Consider the following 18,045-nt stretch of genomic DNA (forward strand, 5'->3'; position numbering starts at 1 on the left):
GTAAACCGACTAATCAGAACAAAGCCAATGGACCAATCAGATTGCTCAGCTCAGCTGAACCAGACACACACACAGACAGTAGCATGTTATTATATATAAAATCTCCACCCTTTCTATATTTTTTGTTAATATTTTAAAAGTAGCAGGCTTTGATTTTGCAGCTCAGATTTCATTGTCCTGCAAAGCCCCTTTATCAAGAAGACTATTATTAAGTACTGTATATACATAGTACAGTTTATGGCTTCCCTGATTTTACATTTCACTTTTATAGAAATGAGTGAAATATTGCTGTCATTTCCTATGTCTTACACAGTTTGAGAAATGACTAGACCTGTTATTCTGGTGTGCAACTGGCAGGAGTGATTTTTGACATTTTCAGAAATGCCTGCTGTACCATGTGATCTATCCAGGTCTCCCCTGGGCATGTCAGTTGGCACAAAAAGGTCACTTGTGAACTACGATTCTAACCATTAGTGTATGTGCTTTAGGAACAGTATTTTTTCTTTAAATTTTGCACATGATCAAAGAGGAATCTTGTACAATTTTATAGGATTTGTTTACTACTACCATATCAGGCTTTAAGAGTTTCTGTTAAAGCTATAAAAAAAATACATTGCCTGTACATTGAGCTCTGGGTGGGGGAATGGACTTTGTGAAGAAGTGTCCTAATCCTGCTGCATATTGTGCACCTCTGTAATCCAGCCAATGATTTATGTACTGTATATCCTTTCTACAGCACATGCCATAATAATTTCTGTTAAGCATGTGGTTTAAAAAGAGTCCAATGACTAGCATGTCATATAAGACTTGAACTCTATCTACACAGAAGTGGGTAAATACTGAAGTGGTAGTATGCATAGTACACTTCAGGTGGCACAGTGCGTAATGTTGCCTCCTCACAGATCCTGCTGGCTACTCTCCTCTTCCTCACATTTCCCAGAGTCATGAAGATTAGTTTATTTGGCAGTTCTGAATGGGTCTTGTGTGGGAGGACCCTGTGATGGACTGGTGACCCCATCAGCACTGAATGGAAGGCAAGAACCTGCCCTGGATGGAGGGCACTAACATTGAATGATAACGTGCAGTAGTCTCTGTCCAAGAGGACTACTACACATATGTACTTTTCTCCAAAGACTCTTTGTTTCTCACAATCCCTGGAGTGCGTATGCAGTTAATTGGTAGCACTAACTGAACACAGTGTGGGGATGTGCCAGTGCGTACCCTCTGATGAACTGGCACTCCACTCCAGGTTACCTCATACACAATAAAGTTAGGATAGGTCCTGTCTACCCACTACTCTTAAATTGAGATAAGCAAGCCCAGTAAATACTTGGATAGAAAGCCTATTTTTTTTTTGCTTCACGATTTATAATGATTACCTTCTGTTGCAGGGGTAAGTTAGAAAATTCTCCCTGGTCTGCCACGTCCTGATTTTATGAGGCTATCTGATCACTCAGCATGGCTATCCTGAATGCACGAATGCCTTTAGAGTTAAAGTGCATCAGTCACTAGGGTCCAATGCAAATGCTTCTTTCATATGTTATCATCCAACAAATGTCAAATGTTAAATATTCCTCATGCACTGCCAATTAAACCGAAATCTCCAGTGCATGTGAATGCTCTCATAACACAGCAAAAGAACCAGAAAAGCAGTTTTACTGTACATAGCCATAGATTTTGTTTTAATATGTATTTATTTACCCATTTTTTTTTTGCTCACAATGTAGGTCATAATCATAATGTACCTTTTAATGAAGCCTGTTTTCTTATCAGCATCTAACTGCCAATAGAGTTGACTACGCAACTGATATTCCCCAGAACAGATATACTTAGTTGCTGTGTCCCCTTTTATAACCCACTTTTAAGAATTGTTCATTATCTTAATTAGGTAAACTGATTTGCAGACACTCTCGCATAAGTAAAAGTGGAGCAGAAGCTTCACGGCAGCACGAATTAGCTAATGCTATTAATTGAAGTTCATGCTGTGAATGCACCGCCTTTCTATGCCAAGCAAGGTTTAGCTAAAAATTCACTTTAGGAAGTTTGATTTTTTTTTTTATTTTTGGTTCACTACCAATAGAGGCTGTAAAAGATGCCTGCTTTTGATTAGACAAAAAAAAGAAGTTAAAGAAAACGCTACCAAATATTCGGTGTCAGTTGCCGCCGGCAGCAATTTGTGCACTAACAACTACAGTATCCTGCTCTCCAAGCTAAATCTGTGTTGCTAAATTAAGGAATTGCCAGCGCATGACTTATCTTTAATTAGACTACGTCTATTTAAAGCTTTGGATTTTTTTTTTTTTGTTTCTGGCAGTCACCTTTTAGTTTTTTTTTCCCCCCATATTTTCAAACAAACAACATCCACCTTCAGATATGTGTGGCCAATTTTGCAAGCTTATACTTTATGCAGTAATTTAATGATATACAGTATATTTCTCTTTGTGCTTTTATCGCCAGTTTAAATTCACAAGAACATCAAAAACATACAATAGGATGATGTTTTTTTTTCAACTTAATCTAAAAATAATAAGTTTATTGTTGGAGCCAAATTATTTATGATTCATTAATTAAATATTTTGGTTGACTTTGCTCTTCAGACTGTGTGGTAGAATACACTCCCAATAAAAAGGCCATTCTAATCGCATAGAGCAGCCAATTATTCTTTTCCTAGCACTAAAAAAAATAAATGTTTTTATACAACATAGGAGAGAGCAAAAGATTCATTTCTCATTCACGGGGAATTGGACAAAGATGAACACAATGCAGCATGCGGAATTTAAAGCGCCCTTTTGATGTTTCTTTCGTCATCTGTGATAACGCCATGCTGCATGTTAATAAAGCGTGCTCTTTTGTGTGAAAATGAAATTTTCCACCTCGGAAAGCAAAACAAGAATGGAGACCTTCATTAAAAGCAACATTGTAAATGTTCTGCTTATCAGTCAGAAAGACCCCCCCCCCCCAACCCCAATCCCCTCCTTACCTTCATACAGTACTTTATTTGCTTTAGGTCTGATGCCAGTTATTTTAGATGCTGTTTTTTCACAACCTGTCATTTGTTTTTTCAATAGTTGCCCTAAAAGACTGGTCATACCATCATTTTTCTATATGGTCTGGCTTTTGTTCTGCTGGAAAATAAAGCATATGCCTGTCTCTGTAATTACTATTTTTGTGAAATAGTATTTTTATTTTTATGAAATAAAAAAATGTAGGAAATACACACATTTTAACAATCTTCTACTCATCAGTTAACTCCTTAGGGTGCCTAAAGTGGAAGTTATTGGATCATGTAGGAAGGCAACCCAAGGAAAACTAGAAGTATAATTCAAAATCCAAAAAAATAAGATAAAATCCAATAAAACAAAAAAACCAAAAGAAATTTACACTCAATGGAATTTCCTCTACCAGAATATCAAGGCAGAGGGGCGGTCCCATACAAGTGATGTCATGGTGGCCCCGCCTTTTTGGTGTCTACCCACAGACTACACACAACATAGCCAGGAGACAAATGTACACAATACAAAAGTAATATTTAAATAAAATCTTATTAAAAAATTATATAACCACAAGGAAAAATAAAAATTAAAAAATAATAATAAAAAGGAAGGTATATGTTGAACAAACCATGGCTGTAACATAGCAACTATCATTTAACATCACAACCAACAAATTGGATATTTTGTTTGACTGGTGTAAATTTTGAAATTTAGGAAAGGAGACACAATGTGATTTTTGGACTTGTGTTGAGATATCTTGAAAACTGAAATTGTGAAGGCTTATGGTCAAGTTCTCCACTGGATTAGCTGTGAGCATCGTAGGGGTGTTTTTGAACACAGCTGAGTTTAAAGTGATACTGCATCTTGTCATTCCTGTTCTGTCAGGTGATGTAATGTGGTGGAAAACTATGGCAAGGAATTATGGTTTAGATAAGTCAGGAGAGTTATGATCTGAAATTTACTTTTTATTTTATGTCGAAGTTTTAAAGTCCTTTCTTGGCTTTTATGCATCCCTGTTAGGGTTTTCTATGTAGAGAATTAATTTTTGATCTTAATTTGTTGATTAAAGTCTGCTGGGAAAAGTTATCATTTTTTATTGTTCTTCCACAATGCGATTTTTGTGTACTACACTTAGTATCACGGTTTACAAGAAAAGCACCACATGTGACATCACTGGAGTGACCACTTAAAGGTTGATACATGCATCCCATTAGTATATGAGATTAGGATATTAACAGCTTAGTTTTGAGGTTCTCTTTTTATCTAATTTTTTCCCGAGCATTGATTTTATTTTGACTCACTTTTTGAGCTTGACTCTTAATCAGAGATTTTGGCCACGACTTAAGCTCAGTTTCTTGACTGCATCTCCTTTCCTGATTTCTTTCATTAACAATCTTACTGGCTCTAATAAAGTCACAGCAAGGATCAGACAGATTCAAAACCAGGAGATTGTTTATTCCAAAATGCCAAAACCCACTGCACAAGCCAAATCTATAGTTAGATAAAAAATTAACGGTCTTTCTCAAAAAGAATGACTAAACAGTGAAATCGCTGGTAAAGTATTTAAGAGTTTATCCACAATCTTGTACACAGAAGAACACCCAGCACCAGCTTAGAAACTGCCGTGCCATTGGCCTTACCTGGTGTGACTTCCTGGTGATGTGGAAATTTTCAAAACATAGTAATTAATAAAATTAATAAAATTTCAATCAAAAGATTGAAAGAATCAATAATAAATTTAAGTTCCCAATGTTCCAGACCTCTGTAAAAATATTTAAATTCCAATGAAAATATATTAAACTTAGAAAATGAACAAAGATTAAAACAATTAACAAAGTTAACAATTTAACAAGAAGAACATGCCATAACACTTCAAGGACATGCAGCCACCTGGTGGTCCGTGTGTTTGTTCCCACTCTCTCATGTGCAGGACTTTCCCTTCTGGAAACTATCTACAACACTTTCCTCCCTCCCTCTCTCTTTCTTTCTCTCTCTCTTTCTCTCTCTCTCTATATATATATATATATACTAGCAAAATACCCGCGCTTCGCAGCAGAGAAGTAGTGTGTTAAAGAGGTTATGTAAACATATATATACATAAACATATATACTTATATACATATCTACATATACACATATCTACATATATACATATATATATATATATATATATATATACATATAGACATCCACATATACATATATCAACATATATATACACATACATATACACACATACATACATACACACATATATATATATATATATATATATATATACAGACACATATATATATATATACATATAGCAAAATACCCGCGCTTCGCAGCGGAGAAGTAGTGTGTTAAAGAGGTTATGTAAACATATATATACATAAACATATATACTTATATACATATCTACATATACACATATCTACATATATACATATATATATATATATATATATATATATATATATACATATAGACATCCACATATACATATATCAACATATATATACACATACATATACACACATACATACATACACACATATATATATATATATATATATATATATATATATATACAGACACATATATATATATATACATATAGCAAAATACCCGCGCTTCGCAGCGGAGAAGTAGTGTGTTAAAGAGGTTATGTAAACATATATATATACATATACATATATACATATATATACATATCTACATATAGCAAAATACCCGTGCTTCGCAGCGGAGAAGTAGTGTGTTAAAGAGGTTTTGTAACCATATATATACATAAACATATATACATATATATATACATATCTACATATACATATATATACATATACACATCCACATATACATATATATATATAATTATACAAATTTACATATCTACATATATATATATATATATATATATATATATATATATATATATATATATATAGATATATATATAGACATACATATATACATACATCCTCTCCTTTAACCGTCACCTTATCGTGGTGGAGGGGTTTGCGTGTCCCAATGATCCTAGGAGCTCTGTTGTCCGGGGCTTTATGCCCCTGGTAGGGCCACCCAAGGCAAACTGGTCCTAGGTGAGGGATGAGACAAGAGCGGTTAAACAAACCTCCTATGAAGAAAAACAATTTTGGACGGCGTTTTCCCCTTGCCCGGACGCGGGTCACCGGGGCCCCACTCTGGAGCCAGGCCTGGAGGTGGGGGCTCGATGGCGAGCGCCTGGTGGCCGGGGCCTGCACCCATGGGGGCTCGGCCGGGCACAGCCTGAAGAGGCAACGTGGGTCCCCCTTCCCATGGGCTCACCACCTATGGGAGGGGCCAAGGAGGTCGGGGTGCAGTGTGAGTTGGGTGGTGGCCGAAGGCGGGGACCTTGGCGGTCCGATCCTCGGCTTCAGAAACTGGCTCTTGGGACGTGGAATGTCACCTCTCTGAAGGGGAAGGAGCCTGAGCTAGTGCGCGAAGTTGAGAGGTTCCGGCTAGATATAGTCGGACTCACCTCGACGCACAGCTTGGACTCTGGACCAATCTCCTTGAGAGGGGCTGGACTCTCTGCCACTCTGGAGTTGCCCCCGGTGAGAGGCGCCGAGCAGGTGTGGGTATACTTATTGCCCCCCAACTTGGAGCCTGTACATTGGGGTTTACCCCGGTGGACGAGAGGGTAGCCTCCCTTCGCCTTCGGGTGAGGGGACGGGTCCTAACTGTTGTTTGTGCGTATGCACCGAACAGCAGTTCGGAGTACCCACCCTTTTTGGAGTCCCTGGGGGGGTGCTAGAGGGCATACCTTCTGGGGACTCCCTCGTTCTGCTGGGAGACTTCAATGCTCACGTGGGCAATGACAGTGAGACCTGGAAAGGGCGTGATTGGGAGGAATGGCCCCCCCTGATCTGAACCCGAGCGGTGTTATGTTATTGGACTTCTGTGCTCGTCACGGATTGTCCATAACGAACACCATGTTCAAGCATAGGGGTGTTCATATGTGCACTTGGCACCAGGCCACCCTAGGCCTCAGTTCGATGATCGACTTTGTGGTCGTGTCGTCGGACTTGCGGCCACATGTCTTGGACACTCGGGTGAAGAGAGGGGCGGAGCTGTCAACTGATCACCACCTGGTGGTGAGTTGGCTTCGATGATGGGGGAGGATGCCGGTCAGGCGTGGTAGGCCCAAACGTGTTGTGAGGGTCTGCTGGGAACGTCTGGCAGAGCCCCCTGTCAGAAGTAGCTTCAACTCCCACCTCCGGCAGAACTTCGACCACATCCCGAGGGAGGTGGGGGACATTGAGTCCGAATGGGCCATGTTCCGTGCCTCTATTGTTGAGGCAGCTGACCGGAGCTGTGGCCGTAAGGTGGTCGGTGCCTGTCGTGGCGGCAATCCCCGAACCCGCTGGTGGACACCGGCGGTGAAGGATGCCGTCAAGCTGAAGAAGGAGTCCTACAGGACCCTTTTGTCCTGTGGGACCCCGGAGGCAGCTGATAGGTACCGGCAGGCCAAGCAGAATGCGGCTTTGGTGGTTGCTGAGGCAAAAACTCGGGCGTGGGAGGAGTTTGGGGAGGCCATGGAGAATGACTTTCGGATGGCTTCGAGGAGATTCTGGTCCACCATCCGGCGTCTCGGGAAGGGGAAGCAGTGCAGTGTCAACACTGTATATGGTGGGGATGGTGCACTGCTGACCTCGACTCGGGACGTTGTGGGTCGGTGGGGGGAATACTTCGAAGACCTCCTCAATCCCATTAACATGCCTTCCAATGAGGAAGCAGAGCCTGGGGACTCAGAGGTGGGCTCCCCCATCTCGGGGACTGAGGTCACCGAGGTGGTCAAAAAACTCCTTGGTGGCAGGGCCCCGGGGGGTGGATGAGATACGCCCGGAGTTCCTCAAGGCTCTGGATGTTGTAGGACTGTCTTGGCTGACACGCCTCTGCAACATCGCATGGACATCAGGGGACAGTGCCTCTGGATTGGCAGACTGGGGTGGTGGTCCCCCTCTTTAAGAAGGGGGGATCGGAGGGTGTGTTCCAACTACAGAGGGATCACACTCCTCAGCCTCCCTGGAAAAGTCTATTCAGGGGTCCTGGAGAGGAGGGTCCGTCGGATAGTCGAGCCTCGGATTCAGGAGGAACAGTGTGGTTTTCGTCCTGGTCGCGGAACAGTGGACCAGCTCTATACCCTTAGCAGGGTCCTGGAGGGTGCATGGGAGTTTGCCCAACCAGTCTACATGTGTTTTTGTGGACTTAGAAAAGGCATTCGACCGTGTCCTCGGGGAATCCTGTGGGGGGTACTCCGAGAGTATGGGGTACCGGCCCCCCTGATAAGGGCTGTTCAGTCCCTGTACGATCGGTGCCAGAGCTTGGTCCGCATTGCCGGCAGTAAGTCGAACCCGTTTCCAGTGAGAGTTGGACTCCGCCAGGGCTGCCCTTTGTCACCGATTCTGTTCATAACTTTTATGGACAGAATTTCTAGGCGCAGCCAGGGTGTTGAGGGGGTCCGGTTTTGGTGGGCTCAGGATTGGGTCACTGCTTTTTGCAGATGATGTTGTCCTGTTTGCTTCATCAGGCCGTGATCTTCAGCTCTCTCTGGATCGGTTCGCAGCCGAGTGCGAAGCGGCTGGGATGAGAATCAGCACCTCCAAATCCGAGACCATGGTCCTCAGCCGGGAAAAGGGTGGAGTGCCCTCTCAGGGTTGGTAGCGAGATCCTGCCCCAAGTGGAGGAGTTCAAGTATCTCGGGGTCTTGTTCACGAGTGAGGGAAGAATGGAGCGTGAGATCGACAGGCGGATCGGTGCGGCATCCGCAGTAATGCGGGCATTGCATCGGTCTGTCGTGGTGAAAAAGGAGCTGAGCCGCAAGGCAAAGCTCTCAATTTACCAGTCGATCTATGTTCCTACCCTCACCTATGGTCATGAGCTATGGGTAGTGACCGAAAGAACGAGATCGCGAATACAAGCGGCTGGAAATGAGTTTCCTCCGCAGGGTGTCTGGGCTTTCCTTAAAGATAGGGTGAGAAGCTCAGTCATCCGGGAGGGGCTCAGAGTAGAGCCGCTGCTCCTCCGCATCGAGAGGAGTCAGATGAGGTGGCTCGGGCATCTGATCAGGATGCCTCCTGGACGCCTCCCTGGTGAGGTGTTCCAGGCACGTCCAACCGGGAGGAGGGCCCCGGGGAAGACCCAGGACACGCTGGAGGGACTATGTCTCTCGACTGGCCTGGGAACGCCTTGGGATTCTCCCGGAAGAGCTAGAAGAAGTGGCCGGGGAGAGGGAAGTCTGGGCATCTCTGCTCAAGCTGCTGCCCCCGCGACCCGACCTCGGATAAGCGGGAGACAATGGATGGATGGATGGATATACATACATACATTCACATATATATATATATACTGTATATATACATATCTACTTATTGGCTCCAGTATTTAGGATATAGCAGGTTGGATAATGGATGGATGGATGGACATCTGTATGCATAGCCCCATTTGCCCGTTTTCGTTTTTTTTTCTTTCTTCAGTAATATTTCAGCAAACCCGGAGCTTGTCAGTTCAAATCCTGGTACTGACACCACTGTGTGACCCTGAGGAAGTCACTTCACCTGCCTGTGCTGCAAAAAAGAAAAGTAATGTAAGAAATTGTACCTCAGATGTTGCAAGTTGCTGGAATAAAGGCATAAGTAAAATAGATAAATATGTATTATACACATAGGAACTATTCATTTATTTTCAGTTAAGTCATCTGCAGCAAACTTTTATAAATGAGGGTTTCTCCTTTTTAGATAGTGCAAACTGTTTCTTTTTCATTGACATTTTCTCTTGGAGAGGTTTTTTCATTTCATTGAAAATTAAAGCAGCAGCTGCCAAAATAATGTAGCTTTCTTATTAATTTTTTCAACGTTGTGTAAAATAAATTTATAAAGTAACATAAAAGGTTTAAATACTGGTTATCCTTTTACACTAAAATATTACTAAAGAGAAACAAAAAAAGTAAAATGGATATGTTCTTTTTCTTTAAGGAGATTAAATATTACTGAAGAAAGAAAAAAAAATGCATACGAACTTAAAAGGTTTAAATAAAACAGAAATATATATTTTATTTTTACTTGCTTAACTTGTGGAGGGTGTATCCTGTAGCAAAGCCCTAACTTTTTTCGTGAAAGCCCGTTTCAGTGAATAAGTCTTAAAAAAAGGTGTAAAGATATTGACAATAAGCTAAGCAAATCCAGGAAGACATGGAATCGTTTAAATCAAGTATCATTACATCTTCCTTTCTTAAAGAGAAGTAAGGCAGTACTTACTTATAAGCTTACATATTTATATATACTGTAGACATACATACATATATATATATATATATATCTATATCCGAAGCCGTGCAAGCACACTCTTGAGAATGCAGCGTATAGTTGTACAGAAGAAAAGCAATCTTGCCTCAAATGAATGGCAACCTTTTGTAGGTCTATGAACTTAATTTAAACTTTAGGTTTACACGGTGGTTTCTTTCCGAAGTACCTGCACTCATGAATATGTCTGTATGTGTCAGTCGGTCAAATCCACGCGCTTCGCACCGCCGAAGTACCGCTTTTAAATTTTTATTAAGAAGAAAAGAAAACCTTTTTAAATTGAGGGAAAATATACTAATAACAGTTTGTTAAGGATCTGTTTTTTTGTGAAGCTGCCTTCACTCGAGTGATCACTTCGAGCTGACTTGTTGGCCAACTATAAGCGTTACCTGGTAGGTAACCACCCATACAATCAAATTGTGAATCAGACTACGAATGCCGTGAATGTAATTACCCCGATCTACATGTTGTCAAATAAACGAACCACACGGCGTGGCGCAATTTTAGGGGCTTCGCCTGTAGCGCTGACGTCCGAGGTTCGATTCCCGTAAGGGAGTGAAGTGAGTGGCTGGTTACCTACCAGGTTACGCTTATGGTTGGCCAGCAAGTGAGGTAACATCAGCCACGGTGCCTTCAGTTGTGAGAAGCAGATCATAGAATGGTTGAAAATAGTTTACTGTCAAATAATGCAAAGAGTACGCGACACGTCTTTCCCCCTTATTCTTGGCTCATCAGGTGTATACACTCACTGCACTCGCTTACGGTAATCGAACCTCGGACGTCAGCGCTAGAGGGGCTTCACAGCGGTGAAGTATTGCTTTTAAATTTTAATTAAGAAGAAAAGAAAACCTCCGAGGTTCGATTCCCGTAAGGGAGTGAAGTGAGTGGCTGGTTACCTACCAGGTAACACTTATGGTTGGCCAGCAAGTGAGGTAACATCAGCCACAGTGCCTTCAGTTGTGAGAAGCAGATCATAGAATGGTTGAAAATAGTTTACTGTCAAATAATGCAAAGAGTACGCGACACGTCTTTCCCCCTTATTCTTGGCTCATCAGGCGTACACACTCGCTGCACTCGCTTACGGTAATCGAACCTTGGACGTCAGCGCTAGAGGGGCTTCGCAGCGGTGAAGTATTGCTTTTAAATTTTAATTAAGAAGAAAAGAAAACCTTTTTAAATTAAGTCTTAAAAAGAGGTGTAAAGATATTGACAATAAGCTACGCAAACCCACCAAGAAATGCAATCGTTTAAATCAAGGCAGGAGTCGAAAAACACCATCCCATAATATTAGTTAATGATTAACACATTTCTATATGTATTGTAAGCATACAATACAACTGATAATATGTTGTACTTATTTATCTGGTGTACCGACATTTTTGCGCGTTTAACGTCTGAAATCTAACGTGGTTTGTGCCCTTCAGAATGAAAACAGTTTGCATTTACCTTTTTAATAAAAGGCGAGCTTTTAAGCCTGAGAAATTACCCCGTAAATGCACACGTTTAATTGCACATGTGTTAATATGTATGCTTACACAGTATTAAAAGCCACTCAAAAATTAACGTCATTTACCTTCGTTCCCGCGTTTGACTCGTGCTGTAAATCTCTTCCTTGTTTTTAGTTCACGTGATTACATAGGAGGCATAATGACGCGATACGTGACTCCGCCTCCTCCATTAGAGTATATGGACAAAAAACAGGTTCCAGTTATGACCATTACGCGTAGAATTTCAAATTGAAACCTGCCTAACTTTTGTAAGTAAGCTGTAAGGAATGAGCCTGCCAAATTTCAGCCTTCCACCTACACGGGAAGTTTGAGAATTAGTGATGAGTCAGTCAGTCAGTCAGTCAGTCAGTCAGTGAGTCAGTGAGGGCTTTGCCTTTTATTAATATGTATAGATATATAAAATACAATGTCTGTCTGTCTGACCGCTATTTCACGAGAGAACTACTTAATGGCTTTAGATCGGGTTTTTTTCTCTAATTTTCTTGAACACTCCGGTTGATTTTGCGACTTCTCTCTTTGCACTAAGTATCATATTTCGCTTGCAGGAGCGATTTATTCGTGCTAATCCAAGACAGAGGTTGCAGGCCGAGTGGAGGGAGAAGTGTGACGTCAGGAGTGGGGAACTGGGCAGGGCCCCCATCACTCACGTGCCAGCCTCCATTTGAGTCGCTCTCCCTTTGTCCATGTTTTGGAGTGTACCTTGCCTCTACTTAGTTAGCAATACCTGTTTATTTATTGATTTTTAAAGTCTGTCCTGTTTCACTACTACGCGGGTGGAGCTGTGGGAGACGGCTAGTAATAAATAAATAAATGTAACTTTACGGGTGTGTGTAATAAACAAGTCCTACTCTGTACCATGTGTTCAACCGTATCACTTTCTGTTTTTTTCTTCAGAGGGCTTCCTTAGTCAATGTAGCATCTCTCTGAGCTGAGTTCACTTATCTGACTGAGTAATTACTATGCCATACTCTCCTCCTTCAGCCTTTCCAGTTTAGTAGAGCAGTTATTCAATTATTTACTCAGACAACTTGGCTCAGCAAATGTATCATGCAGAAGAGAAATTCTTACACAATAAGGAAGGAAATGAACTGTAGAAGTGATCTTCCTCCTTTAATCAAGGGGCATCACTGATACACAGGCCATTTTATGAAAATAAAGAAAAAGAGATGGGTTTGATGTATGATATACTAGCCAACCATCCATTCCACTTAGAAAAGTCCATTTTTAAGCTTCTTGGTGGGTTTCAATAGTTAGCATATATAGTCACAAATATGTCGTCTGTGAATCAGGGGGGTCTTTCAGAAAATTTGTTCTCCAAAGTCGTAGTGTTACCAGGTATATGTTCAAGTTTCAGTGTGTGCCTGGTTCACACTGCACACCCTTCAAAACCCTAAAATCACTGAACTGCTCACATTACATGGTGTTCTTTCTTGTCATCAATTGTCATATTGTCAAATGTAGATGAGGTTACTAAATTAATAGAAATCATCAAATTGCAAAAATGTGTTTTCTCATAAAAAACACACTAACAACATGACTGTTTCTTTTTACATATTTCACAATCAAGGAATTGTTCGAGATGACATTCACACTCTATCTTGTCATGTTTTGTGAGACACTAGAAATTATATATTTACATGGAGAGCTGAAATCAGAGCTACAAGGTTCTACCATCTAGACCAGTGATTGTTAACCTTTTTTGAGTCACGGACCACTTTAAGAATCTGATGAAAGCTATGGACCCCCTTCCCCAGAAATATTCACATAAACACAGCTTTGCATGCAATGAATATAATGTACTTTATTTATCAAGATTTGTTTGTATCAAACATATATGACATGCACAAAGGATTATTAAACTTTAAAGTAAACCATCTAAAAAAGGCAAAAAGTAATGGCCACTCATTATAATTATGAAATACAATCCTCTTATGTAAATTAAAACGGATCTACTACTACTACATTTTCTACTACCATTACTACTACTACTACTACTACATCTACTCTTAATCAAAAGTACCGGGTTATATAGCAAATATAGATGTTAATTTTTATCTGACCCTCACGAACCCCCTGAAACCCTAGGGGATTCATGGACCTCAGGTTAAGAACCCCTGATCTAGAAGGTCTTCATCAGCCTGCAGGAGATTTGATGACCAAGCTTGTGACATGGCCTTCCTATGCAGTGCCACTCTATATCAGCCTGCATGCATATGGCACTCGTTACAACGTGACTTTGTTAACATGGAGTTAGTAGAGCTGCTTCTTTTCACACTATCATTGGTTATTCCTGGTCAATTTTCTCTCTAAGTGTTGTGGCTCTGTTCATACTAGAAGATTTTGTGCTGATAATTTCAAGCATCCTTGAAAAAGCTGAGATGTCTGTGATGGCTTAAAGAATGGCTTAGACGTGTCGCATAACTGTTCACACTTAACAAACATCAGTGATGGATTTTGTTGCCATTCTCAAAAATGTGTCTGTAACTGAAAATTTAGCATTGAAACTGTATAGTGTGCATTAGGCAATAAAGTTCATAAGGCAGTAATAAGAGGATGGTCTGTGAATATGGCATATCTCATTATTGGGCCATGAAGAACCAAAGTGTAACCCAGTGAGAATGATCTACTGTATCTGCAGACATCCACAGATCCACAGTTGAAGAGTTCTGATGAAGAGCCAGTTGGATTGCCTTTTTATGTCACATGATTTATAAAGCGGAAAATCGGAAAAGAGTTTGGCTGCGGCCCACAGCACTACATGACAGTGTTAACACCTGAGAGACAGTCTCACCACGTGACATGGCCACTAAAAGACAAGCCTACTGAACGGCTGTCATTATTTATGAGTAAGGTAACCACCTACAACCCTAATCTTAAAATGAAGACTCTTGAGTGATGAATGAGGGTGAGTCTTTAACTTAAAAGCATTTTATTATGGGAAATGCATTTCCCTGTTTATGGTGTGTACTGCTTTTTCCAAAAGTAACTTTTCATAAAATTATTGCAAAAAATGCATGCATTTTGTACCTTTTGAGCATGCAACTTGATAACGGACAAGTGGATTATGCAACACAAGTGTTTTGTCGTATGGGGACCTACGGTGACCCTGTTTTCCCCTTTGTATTCTTTATTGTGTAGACTTAACCAAAATGACTGAAATCCTGTTCACTTAAAACTCTGTGATCAGATACACTAGTTCAGTTCAGCACTAACCCTCCCTTTGTTATCTATAACTTCAGGCAATTAGAGTGAAATAAAACTGGCAAACGAAAGAGCTACACTTGTAACTATGTATTATAGTTAATACATTTTATTATAACTAGTGCCATATATGCAAATATACTATGGCTTTGTAAAAACCAAGACCATACAACCTAATAACGCTAGACGTGTGATTTTTAGGTGCCGCAAAATAACTTTTACTTGCATTCATTTCTCTGTGGTCAGCTCATCATCTGCACAGACCCAGGCCACCTGCTTTCCTCAAGTCATCATCTGGTCTGCTTTTGTCAAGATGCAACATGGCAGAGACAGCATGCCTTCTCAAGCCTGTCCCTTTATTGTCCCTGTGCAGCTCCTGACAAACGCACCTTCCTGGGCCATTCACCCGTAGAATAGCTCAGGCACAGCCCCCCACCTCAAGTAATTTTGCTTCTTGTCACCAAAAAAGGAAATTAAAGCCATTAAGCAATAAAACTAGCCTGTGTCACAGGTGGTCAGCAATTCAGTCGTAAAAAAACAGCATTCCTAAAGCTTTGGGGGTAAAGAAGAAAAACTAGTTTGTCCATTTTACTTTCTCTTTAAACATGCTAGTTCTACAAATAAAGACATACAAAACGTTTATAAATGTATAGGAAAAATATTACTCCACCACAATGAATAATATGAGAATGTGTAGTTTTTTATGGATGTTTTTCACATTGTTTGTCATCATTGAGTTCTGTTATATCATAATTGCTTTTCTCTCATTCTGTTTGAAAATGAGAGAGCAAAACTTTTCTCGGCCATCAGTACCAACTACATGATGTAATTAACATATAAAAAATATCCTTCTGGGTGGAGTATTCCTTTAATCATTGTGTAAGCATGTTTTACGAAGTGCAATTTACACCTTGAAATGTGTGTGTTGAGAAAGATGCAAATAACTGGAGTTATCGCGTTACATCACTGACTCATAATGCAAAGGATGTTAAACATCATCACATGTGTGCAGTCTGATTGGCTCCTCAACAAAGCAGAGACGTGGAGGTCTGCAGCGAGATTACGTTGGTCCTGGTAAACACTGGGTGGGAAGCAGAAATTTATCATTTATCCAGAACACTCTCACATGCAGGACTGATTAATAATAATACTAATTCTTTACATTTATATAGTGCTGTTTTCACTACTCAAAGCACATTTACCACCACTAATGTGCAGCATCCAAATGGATTATGTGATGGCAGCCATTTTTGCACAAGTACGCTCACCGTATTTTAGCTATTGCAGGTGAAGTGGTGAGAAAAAGATAGCCAATTAGAGACTAGGCCATGGAGGGCAATTTAGCCTGGACTTCGATGAAATGTGTGATCTGTAGCGATAGTAGGGAGCAGGTTGAGGAGACCCTGGAAAGGAGGAGATATGCTCTAGAGAGGAGAGGAATGAAGGTCAGTAGGAACAAGACAGAGTACATGTGTGTAAATGAGAGGGAGGTCAGTGGAATGGTCAGGATGCAGGGAGTAGAGTTGGCAAAGGTGGATGAGTTTAAATACCTGGAATCAACAGTACAGAGTAATGGGGATTGTGGAAGAGAGGTGAAGAAGAGAGTGCAGGCAGGGTGGAATGGGTGGAGAAGAGTGTCAGGAGTGATTTTTGACAGACGGATATCAGCAAGAATGAAGGAAGGTCTACAGGACGGTAGTGAGACCAGCTATGTTATATGGGTTGGAGACGGTGGCACTGACCAGAAAGCAGCAGACAGAGCTGGCGGTGAGAGTTAAAGATGCTAAGATTTGCATTGGGTGTGATGGGGATGGACAGGATTAGAAGAGTACATTAGAGGGTCATCTCAAGTTTGATGGTTGGGAGACAAAGTCAGAGAGGCAAGATTGCGTTGGTTTGGTCATGTGCAGAGGAGAGATGCTGAGTATATTGGGAGAAGGATGCTAAGGATAGAGCTGCCAGGGAAGACGAAAAGAGGAAGGCCTAAGAGAAGGTTTATGGATGTGGTGAGAGAGAACATGCAGGTGATGGGTGCAACAGAACAAGATGCAGAGGACAGAAAGATATGGAAGAAGATGATCCGCTGTGGCAACCCCTAACGGGAACAGCCGAACGAAGAAGAAGATTGGCATACATCTTGCGCCTTACAAAGGATGCCCAGGGATCTTTTGTGACCCCAGAGAGTTAGGAGCTTGGTTTTACGCCTCATCCTATGGACAGTACCATTTTTGCAGCACAGTGTTCCTGTCACTGCACTGAGACATTGGGATCCACACACAGACGATAGGGTAGGTGCCCCCTACTGGACTCACCAATGCCTCTTTCAACAGTAACCCAAGCTTTTCCTAGATGGCCACCCATCCAAGTACTGGCCAGGCCTGAATGTCCATAGCTTCAGGTGGATGAGCTGTTCTGAAGTACATGTGGTATGGCTTGCTGTATTAACCACAAATTCACACCTCTGGAATGGAAGAGAACATTGAATCAGCAGGTCATAACCAACACTGACAGCTGGAAAGCCTGCCAGCTCCATTCAGTGTACAAGCTGGAAATGTGATGCAGTCGTGTCAGCTGCTCCGGCACAGTACTGGCCAAAAAAAGGAAACTTCCAACTTTATCAAACCCACATGATGCACTTTAGGTTTGCAGGGGTAAAGGGCGTCATTGTGCAAAGCAGGAACCAACCCGGGATGGGAGTGCCAGGCCATCAGAGTCTGCATACGTAAATCCAGTCAACCGTGTGTTGGGGATGTGGGAGTAACAGCACACAAGCAGCTAGGGAAAAACAAAAACGACTTTTCTGAAAATGTTTCATTTTTTTCCTGTTTCTCAGTAACAGCATACTGACTATAGCTGAAAAACCAGCAGCATATTAATAGCCATCTGTAATTCAACTTTACTTCTGTTTGATCAACCAGAATATATCTAATTAAAAACCTTTTCACACCGGCCATGCATTAACACACTTGTGCAGAGTTAAGCATTAAATTAACAGAAGTCACTGACAGTCAGATTTCT

The 18,045-nt window shown here is 41.3% G+C and overlaps 1 protein-coding gene across 2 annotated transcripts in view; it reads left to right on the forward strand.

Annotated features, from left to right (window-relative positions):
- The window catches only part of elfn1a (extracellular leucine-rich repeat and fibronectin type III domain containing 1a), an 848,877-nt gene that overhangs the window by 458,111 nt on the left and 372,721 nt on the right, over positions 1–18,045 (forward strand). The gene's annotated exons all lie outside the window — the stretch shown is intronic.

The sequence above is a fragment of the Erpetoichthys calabaricus genome, chromosome 11 (genome assembly GCF_900747795.2).
Source record: "Erpetoichthys calabaricus chromosome 11, fErpCal1.3, whole genome shotgun sequence".
Classification (NCBI taxonomy): Eukaryota; Metazoa; Chordata; class Cladistia; order Polypteriformes; family Polypteridae; genus Erpetoichthys; species Erpetoichthys calabaricus.